Here is a 10,000-nt window from a genome sequence, read left to right on the forward strand (position 1 = left end):
CAAGTTCATCTCCCTTCTCTCTTTTACTTTTTGTTCCTATCCTCTCATTTTCGTCCTTCCGCAGCGTATTGCACGAATCACAGTCAGAAAAAAACAATCAAATATTTCTACATCATTTTAACAGCACTTCGCGACTAACACCACACTCCATTGTTAACGTCCTGTCACACCTCCGTCTGCCAGGTGGAGAGATGGCAATTTTAGGCCAAATTAGAGTGAACAGAGTACAGTCAAAGAATGCCTTTTGGTTTTCTGGCCACGTCGGAAGAAATCATTATTGTTTATAAATTCACACACACACACACAGACACGCAGCCTCGAAAGACGGAGGGAGAGAGCAACTGCAGACCTCTATAGCTAAACAGAGATCAATTGCAGGCCTCGACAGATGGACAAATATCAATTGCAGGCCTCGATATCTGGACAGATATCAACTGCAGGCCTCGATAGCTGGACAGATATCAATTGCAGGCCTCGATAGCTGGACAGATATCAATTGCAGGCCTCGATAGATGGACAGATACCAATTGGAGGGCTCGATAGCTGGACAGATATCAATTGCAGGCCTCGATAGATGGACAGATATCAATTGCAGGGCTCGATAGCTGGACAGATACCAATTGGAGGGCTCGATAGCTGGACAGATATCAATTGCAGGCCTCGATGGCTGAACAGATGTCAATTGCAGGCCTCGATAACTGGACAGATATCAATTGCAGGCCTCGATAACTGGACAGATATCAATTGCAGGCCTCGATAGATGGACAGATATCAATTGCAGGCCTCGATAGATGGACAGATATCAATTGCAGGCCTCGATAGATGGACAGATATCAATTGCAGGCCTCGATAGATGGACTGTTGTTTTAATTAATCCCAGTCTATCTAGCCGAACACACCCCTCAGCCGTCCCTATTTACAGCAAGGTGGAGATAATAGTGTGAAGGTCTGGTTCCTGGATGGACGCCGCATTTGCTCCCCTCCATCCAGTTTACTAGGGATCACAGTAGGCTCCACATCAAGCCGTGTTTTGGTTACATAGCTACCACCCAGCGCTGTAAATGGTTTCCTGGGATTCAGGAAATCATTAGACTTGTCACTCAGTGTAGAGTCACGAAGTGGAAATAAGAGTACCGTAATAAGAAGTGACAAGAAGAATGGTAAAAGCAGTATGAAAAGAGGGTAGACACAGAAGAAAAATGATAAAGGTGAAGGAGGATGTAGGCAGCATTATAATCAAATGAGTGGGTGTTGCTCGCCACTACCTACCACCCGATAGATGGATAGAAAGCCATTGCAAGTCTCGATAGATGGACACAGAGTAATTGCAAGCCTCGATAGATGGACAGGGAGAACAACAGATGAAGCTGAAACTGTAAGTCGAACTGAGGTAGTTGCAAAAAAAGAGTGATTCATAACGTTGGTTTGTCTCTCAGGGCAAGAGGGAGGCCACGAAATTAATGACCGGCTAGAAAGTGGAGAGAGAGAAAGAGAGAGAGAGAGAGAGAGAGAGAGGGAGAGAGAGGTAAAAAAAAATGCACGAGAAACCAATACAACAGAGTGTATGTGTGGTCGTTAAGGGGAGAAATTTATAACCATAGTCTACTAAGTTTAACCTTGTCTGGAAAATTATTCTAACTTTTTATTAAGGTCAAGGCCGCAATAAACCCTAGTGTGTGTGTGTGTGTGTGTGTGTGTGTGTGTGTGTGTGTGTGTGTGTGTGTGTGTGTGTGTGTGTGTGTGTGTGTGTTCATCTTTAACTCCTTTATTGCCAGAAGTCCCCCGTAAGTGGATTAAAATCGGCAGCTATAATTCTTTCACTTCAACTTGACCTAGATTTTCGTCCTGCTGCTGTTTATTTCACGTAGATCAGTGACAGAAGGAGACAATGCTACGGCTCTAAATCCTTTACGCTGCACCTCTTCGTGACTAGCATCATATTCGTGTTAACCTGTTATTCCAATTGAGCATTCAAGATGGAGAGATGACAGTATTGGGCTAAGTTATTTAACAGGAGTACTGAATATTGTAACGCTTGCATCGTCGCAGGAAAAAAAATAATATCGTTCCCACTTCACTAAGAAATGCCATCCTCAAATTTAATGCCTTAAGAGGTGGCCACAAACAAATCGCCTCCATGTCACCCTGTCCTTTGCCATTTCGCTGCCCTCCTGTCACCACACACTCCTTCCCTCCATCTCATTCTCGGTCTCCTCCACCCCCTCCCGTCTCCCCACCTCACTCACATACACTCATCTAGTTAGTCTCTCATTCTCCATCCTCTACACACGTCCAAATCATCCCATGGTAATTTTCTCCTAACGCTGTCAGTCACATCCACGTCAACACCACATCTCTCCACCTCCTAATTTGTCTCTCAAAATCGAGTTATTATTATTATTTTTAAAGAAGCTGTGTAGAGATTCACATACTTACCCATAAATGTAAACCAAGGCAATTTTAAAGCTAATGTCACGGCAAAACTATACTCCTTTTACCATAACCTGGCCCAGATTTGGCAGCTTATTTCGTGTAACTCAATGGCAGAATAAGAGAATGCTGTGGCCCTGCATTCTTGCCATAGCACATCTTCGTGACTAGCATCATATTCTGGTGCAAATCTCAAGCCATATGTCAGTATTCAAGATGGAGAGATGACAATTCTAGATCAGGATAGTGTGAAAGGGATATAGTTTTTACCTAATAGACAAACAGATATAAATGAAGTAGACAGACAGAGGTAAATGATTATGGTATCCTCCTCTGGCTTGGCTTGGTAGGGTTAATGAGGGTGATTAAGCAGCCCGTGCAGGTCATTAAATGTAGGGAATGGTTATTGCCTCGTTACAGTGCAATTATGATTATCACAACGAGGCCTGCCTTCACATATACTTAACGCTACACACACACACACACACACACACACACACACAAACTTTTCCTAGACACAAATGTATTCATTACTCTCTCTCTCTCTCTCTCTCTCTCTCTCTCTCTCTCTCTCTCTCTCTCTTACAGATACGGTTATGGAGGTGAAGGGGTATGAGGGTAGGGTCTCTACCTCTCTTTAACTCCCTCTAATTCTCTCTCTCTCTCTCTCTCTCTCTCTCTCTCTCTCTCTCCGTCACAGTCCCAGTGGTGGAGGTGACGGGGTTACGGGGAGGGTCTGCGTCACTGCCCTGCGACGTGTCTCATCCCCCCGAGGACTCCATCTATCTACTCCTCTGGATCACCGATAGACTCACCACGCCCATATACAGATTAGCAAGCTTGTATTTACCTCCTTCCCCTGGAGTCATATTCACAAAAGATCCTAAGCTTAAGTTAAATATGAGAATTGCTTGATAAAAGTTCATCTCCACTGCTGGAAAAACGTTTATCTCCACTGCTTGGAAAACGTTTATCTCCACTGATTGAAAAACGTTTATCTCCACTGCTTGAGAAACGTTTATCTCCATTACTGTAAAAACTTAATCTCCACTGTTCGAGAAACGTTTATGTCCTCTACTCGAAAAACGTTTATCTCCACTGCTTGGAAAACGTTTATCTCCACTGCTCGAAAATGTTTATCTCCACTGATTGAAAAAAGTTTATCCCCACTGCTGGAAAAACGTTTATCTCCTCTGCTCGAAAAACGTTTATCTCCACTGCTCGAAAACCGTTTATCTCCACTGCTCGAAAAACGTTTACCTCCACTGCATGGAAAACGTTTATTTTCACTGCTCGAAAAACGTTTATCTCCACTGCTCGAAAAACGTTTATCTCCACTGCTTGAAAAACATTTATCTCCATTCATACACTTGTGATACTATGTCCTTTTCACTCTAAGCTGGCCTAAAATTACAGTCTCAACCTCTTGAATACCGAGCAGTAACACGGGATTTAGCACCAGAATACGATGCTAGGCCCGTATTAACAATGATTCTCAAAATCTTTCTTAAATTTAATACTTAGCTTGTCTTTTTCACTTAGCTGAGAAAAGAGCTTAAAAGTATTTCATAAAAGACTAAAGTCATATTCCCAGCTAATTTTAAGTGAAGTCTTGTGACAAATAACCCAAGTATGAAACACCTCACATAGCAAAATTTACAATATGAAACTATATGGTTTAAAAGCACTAACAACCATAATACATAAGAAAAATATTACTAAAATTTAAGTTTATTATTCTACCGACTCTCCTGTAATGAAATGTAATAAAATGTTATTTTCATCAGTTATCTATTTTCCAATATCGAAAAAGGTGCAGACGAATCCTCAACGCCCTGTATGTAAACAGAGGCGGGAGACTCAACGTGGGAACTATATTTTAAGACCGTAAACTGCAGCAAGTTAAAAATGGATTCTACACCCTCTACGTCCTTCGTGCCATCTCCGACTTCAAGGAAGAGAGGGGCCAACTGGACGCCTGAAAAGGAGCTGTATCTTGTTCAACTTATAGAGGAGGATAAAAAGATCCTTAAGTGAAAACTTGGTGGTGGGGTTACACATAAATTGAAAGAGGACACGTGGCAGAAAATAACAACCAAACTGAACTGTTCCTTTCCACACGATACTCCACTTCAGAAAATACAAGTGTACAAGAAATGGATGAATATTAAGAGGAAGAAGAAAGATGAAATCAAGGCGGGAAAAAGGACCACGCTGGAACAGGTAAGAAATGTAAATTATATTACCTGCTTAATGAAATATACAGTATTTCCAAGAACTGAAATCCATTAAGCTGTACCTACTTAACCCAGAGCATATATGTGTTTGCAGAATGGTGATTAATGTCAGTATGGTATGAGCTAACGTTTGTGTCCGTTCTGTTTGATGAGTGATTTGATATTGAAGTAAATGATTAAATACATCAAAGCCATAAAACCCATGCCCTTCTGGAAAGATTAAAGTCTGATCAAATTATTAGTTTCATTTTCACATGAGTGCAATTGCGAAGTTCTGTACGTAAAGCCACTGTCTTCTGCCAGTAAGCTGCGTGAAATGATCTGCAAAAGAACGAAAAAATTAGGAAAGTTAAAGTAAAAAGAATATAATTATTTGTTATGAAGACTGGTTTATCGTTCAGTTTCTTTAGGTTTCGTCACAGCTATAGTCCCTGGTGGTTTAGTGGTTTCAGCGCCCCGATCGGAATGGAGGCCTTGCGTAGGTTCGAATCTCAAAGAGGTGACTGAATTTTTCTTTATTTTTTTATCGTAATGTCATCAAGAAAAAAGACTAATTCCTCCTTGTTATTCTGGATATTGTAATTAATTCATTAAGTTATTATATTTATATGCCATCCACTTTCTCTTACACTGGCAAAATCTTCCACTCTTTTTTTCCTCTATCCTGTTACCACCACTACTACTACTACTACTACTACTACTACTACTACTATTATTATTATTACTACTACTACTACTACTACTACTACTACTACTACTACTACTACGACTACTACTGCTGCTGCTGCTGCTGCTCTCCAAACGATTTTTCTTTTTCTCTGACTTCTTTTCTTTTCTTTAACTCGAGCAAAATTAGTAGGTTGTGCATCACAAATTCACTTTCACTCGAGTACTGGCTGTGTGTGTGTGTGTGTGTGTGTGTGTGTGTGTGTGTGTGTGTGTGTGTGTGTGTGTGTGTGTGTGCGTGCGTGTGTGTGCGTGCGCGCGCTGACATCAGATCTACAGTTGTATTCTCGTTGATTACGAAGGCTCCCTAACACCTCTCCATAAGCGATTTCTTTGCTTATTACTCCGTACTATCCTCTTCTTTCTCATTTAAACCATTCATTGACCACCATACTGATATTAACTAGCTGTATCCAAAAATAAATCTCTAAGGAAGAGGCGCTAGGGAGCCTCCTAAGACAAGAATACATACCCTAGAGTTCGTGATGATAGTAAAGATGATGATGACGATGATGATGACGATGATGATGATGATGATGATGATGATGAGTGCGATAGTGGTGATGATAATAATGACGAAGCATGTGCTTACTTGTCTGTGTACGTATGTGAATGTATGTGTGGGTATGGCCTTGTGTGCACCCCGGAATCGTGTGCATCTCATAATTGTGTGCACCTCTAGTGACCCCTGTGCGGAGGTGTGGGTCTGGAGGTGGGCCAAGGGGTGATGAGAGTAAGCGTCCCTATACTGATGTTTCCTTAAGACGACGTGGCAGTTCTTACGAGGCCTGGAGGAGCGAGAGAAGGAGGTGGAGAGAAAGAGGTGAGGTGGAGGAGGGAAGGAGGTGGAGAGAAAAAAAAAGAAGGTGGAGGAGGGAAGCATGATGGTGGAAGGAAAGGAGAGTGGCACGGAAGCGGAGCGAAAAAGAGAGAAGGAGGGAAGGAAGGAAGGATGGAGGCATGGAGAAGGAGAGAAAGAGAGGATGTGGAGGGAAGGAAGAGGGGCGGAGAAGGGAGAATATAAGAGTGCGCGAGGGGAGTAAAGAGAAGGAGAAAAGAGAGGAGGAAGAAGGAAGGAGGAAGACCAGAAGAGGGAGACTAAAACAGAGGAGAAAGGGAGCACAGTGGAGGACAGAAGAGGGGAGAAGGATGAAGGTTAGAGGGAGAGAGAATGAGAAAGACTTGGAGGAAAAGTAAGAGAGGGAGACAGGGATAAATGAGGAAGACAGGAGGGGAAGGGAGGTAAGGAGGGAAAGAAAAAGTGGGAAGGAGGAGGGAAGATGGAGGAGAGAGGAAGAGGGGAGGAGGAAATGAGGGAAGGAATAGGGAAGATGGAAAAGAGAGAAAGAGGAGGGAGAGCTGAATGGTGAGAGACAGAGAGAGGAGGGAAACAGGGAGGAGAAAGACTAGGAGAAAGACTTGAGAATGAGGAAGGAAGCAAGAGGAGGAAAAGGAGGAGAAGACAGGGAAGAGAGGAAAAGAGGAGGAAGAAGTAGAAGGCATAAATACTGAGGTACATGAGAAGGAAGAGAGAGACAAGAAGAAAGAGGAAGAGAGAAAGAGAAGTAAAAAAAAAAAAGAAAGAGGAAAATGAGAGAAAAAGAGAAGTACAGGGGCAGTGAGAGAGAGACAAGAGATAGATAAAAAAGAGAGAATGATACCAAGGAAGCTGAAGGAGAAACAGAGAGGAAGAGAAGAAAAGGAGGATGACGTCAGGAGGGGGAGGAGGAGAAGAGAGGTTAAAAGAGGAAAGAGGAGGTAAGAGGCTTGAAAATGAAGATCAGGAGAGGAGGAGGAGAGGAATGATTAGATAAAGAGTATGAGGAAAGGAGAAAAGAGGGAAAAGATGGAGCGACGAGGAGGAGGAGGAAAGAGGAAAGAAGAAACGAAGAAGAGAGGTGAAGGAGAAGAGGAAGACTAGGAAAAGAGAGGAAGAGAGAGAGCAAGAGGAAAGCAGAGGTGTAGGGAGGAAGAGAAGAGTAGGAGGAATATTTTAAAAAAAGAAGAGAAGAGGAAGAGAGAAAGAGAATAAAAGAAAAGAGAAAAGTAGCGAAGCTTTAATTTAGAGAGAGAGAGAGAGAGAGAGAGAGAGAGAGACAGACAGACAGACAGACAGACAGAAATCGTTAAAAAAGAGAATATAAAGGAAAGAAAAGAGACAGGAGAATAAAGACAAAAGAATGACACAATAAGTAGCATTAAGACGCACAGAGGTGAGAGAGAGAGAGAGAGAGAGAGAGAGAGTGTGTGTGTGTGTGTGTGTGTGTGTGTGTGTGTGTGTGTGTGTGTGTGTGTGTGTGTGTGTGCAAGCCGGGTATAGCAGAGAGAGGGAGGTGGGGAAGTGAGTATACAGTATATGTAGCTTAAATGCGTCATCATCATCATCATCATCACCATCATCATAATCATACATGTCTTTATTTTCATTTATTTATTTACTTATTTACTTACCGCGTCTGAGCGTTTCGAGTCCGCCTTATAACATGATGTGGCCTAGAAAATTACCTGAAATACCTTAATAAAAATGTGAAAGTAAAGACTCCAGATACTAGACTACTTTTGCTCAGACTTGGGCCAGATTTTCGTCCTTTGCAGCTTATTTCAAGGAAGTTCAGTGGCAGAAAGACAATATTACAGCCCTACATCCTTTTCATTGAACCTCTTCGTGACTAGCATCATATTCTTGTGCCAGTCTATTGTTACAGCTCAGAAAGGATACAGAAAGGTCAGTTTTAGGCCAGGTAAGAATAAAAGGAGTATAGACCCGGGTAAACATATATACTGTAGTAAATTTAAAATCGTTTCAACCCAGGTATACGGACGCGGGGTCGTGGCAACGAGCTTTGGTAAGAAAGAGGAGGATTTCAATTGTAAGAAATGAAGAAGAAAAATCCCTTTCAGATATGTTATTATAGTGATAAAAAATAAATAATTATAAAAATAATAATAATAACAACAATAATAATAATAATAGTAATAATAATAATCTCTATCTATCTATCTATCTATAGCCCGACGCCCTAATCCCGCAAAGGGTGGCCGCAGACAAAACGCCTCCAAGTCACTCTGTCACCCACCATTTGACTCCCCTCCCCCCAACTCACCCCCCCCTCCCTCATATACCTCTCAACTCCATCCCTCCACCTCATCCTCGGTCTACCCCTCCCTCTCCCTCCCTCCACCTCACCTACATACACCCTCTTAGTCAGTCTTTCATTCTCCATTCTCTCCACATGTCCAAACCACCTCAGTGTATTTCTCCTAATCATTTCAACCACATCCACATCTACCCCACAACGTTCCTTCACTTCTTCATTCGTCAACCTGTCCCTCCACGTCACTCCACATGATCCTCTCAAGTAACTCATTTCCACTGCTCTCACTCTTGACTTGTTCCCCTCTTGCAAGGTCCACGCCTCGCTTCCATACGTCAGGGTAGAGATCACAATACCATCATGCAGTGACTTCTTAACTTCCATACTCACCTCCCTATTTCTCATCACTGCTTTCAGTGTACCAACAACCTTTCTTCCCTGCTGTACCCTTTCACGTACTTCATCCCTCAAAGTTCCATCCTTACTCATCACACTACCCAAGTACTTGAATGCGCTCACATTCTCCATATCCTCACCATCCAACCTCACTGCACACTCTGTGACTTCATTCCTCTCAAACACCATAACTTTACTTTTGTTTACATTAACTTTCAGCTTCCTCCTCCTACACACTGTCCCAAATTCATTCACCAAACCTTGCAACTCCCATTCATCTTCACTCAACAATACTGTATCATCAGCAAACAGCAACACCGGAAGCTTCCAAATCTCACCCTCATTCATTAGGGCCACCCCCACATTCACTGCCCTACCTTGTACCTCCTTTACAACCCCATCCATATATATATTAAACAGCCATGGAGACATTACACACCCCTGTTTCAGTCCCACATTGAGATCAAAGAACTCACTCAGCTCACCATCCACTCGCACCGTAGCCCTAGCTCCCTCGTACATACTCTTCACAGCACTCAACAATTTCCCCTCCACTTCATATATTCTTAATACCTTCCACATACCTTGCCTATCTATTCTGTCATAAGCTTTCTCCAAGTCCATGAAGGCAGCATACACTTTCCTTCTCTTCTCTAGATACTTCTCCACTAAACATCTTAGAACAAATATCTGATCTACACACCCTTTTCCCTTCCTAAATCCCCCTTGTTCTTCTCCAACTAGCTCCTCTGTCATATGCCTAACCCTATCAATGAGTATTCTACCATATATTTTACCAGTCACATTAAGAGGGCAAATACCCCTATGGTTACCACATAATTCTCTCTCCCCTTTTCCTTTGTACAGAGGAACAATTATACCTGATTTCCAGTCCTCTGGAACCCTTCCCTCTTCCCAAGGCAATCTACACAACTTCCATATCCACTCCACAACAATCTCACCCCCATACCTAAGCATTTCACCACACACTCCATCAATTCCTGGGGCCTTTCCCAGCTTAATCTTCTTCATCGCTTCCACTACTTCCGACCTACTGATCTCTTCCTCCCTCCTCTCATCTCTTCTTCTCCCAGCCATTCCCCAACCACTTATACT

General features: G+C 42.5%; 1 pseudogene; it reads left to right on the plus strand.

Moving 5' to 3' along the window:
- LOC145398503 (uncharacterized) overlaps window positions 1–10,000 on the plus strand; it is a 116,171-nt pseudogene that overhangs the window by 26,498 nt on the left and 79,673 nt on the right.

This window comes from Coenobita brevimanus, chromosome 5 (assembly GCF_032717465.1).
Source record: "Coenobita brevimanus isolate Jiangsu-jjx chromosome 5, ASM3271746v2, whole genome shotgun sequence".
Classification (NCBI taxonomy): Eukaryota; Metazoa; Arthropoda; class Malacostraca; order Decapoda; family Coenobitidae; genus Coenobita; species Coenobita brevimanus.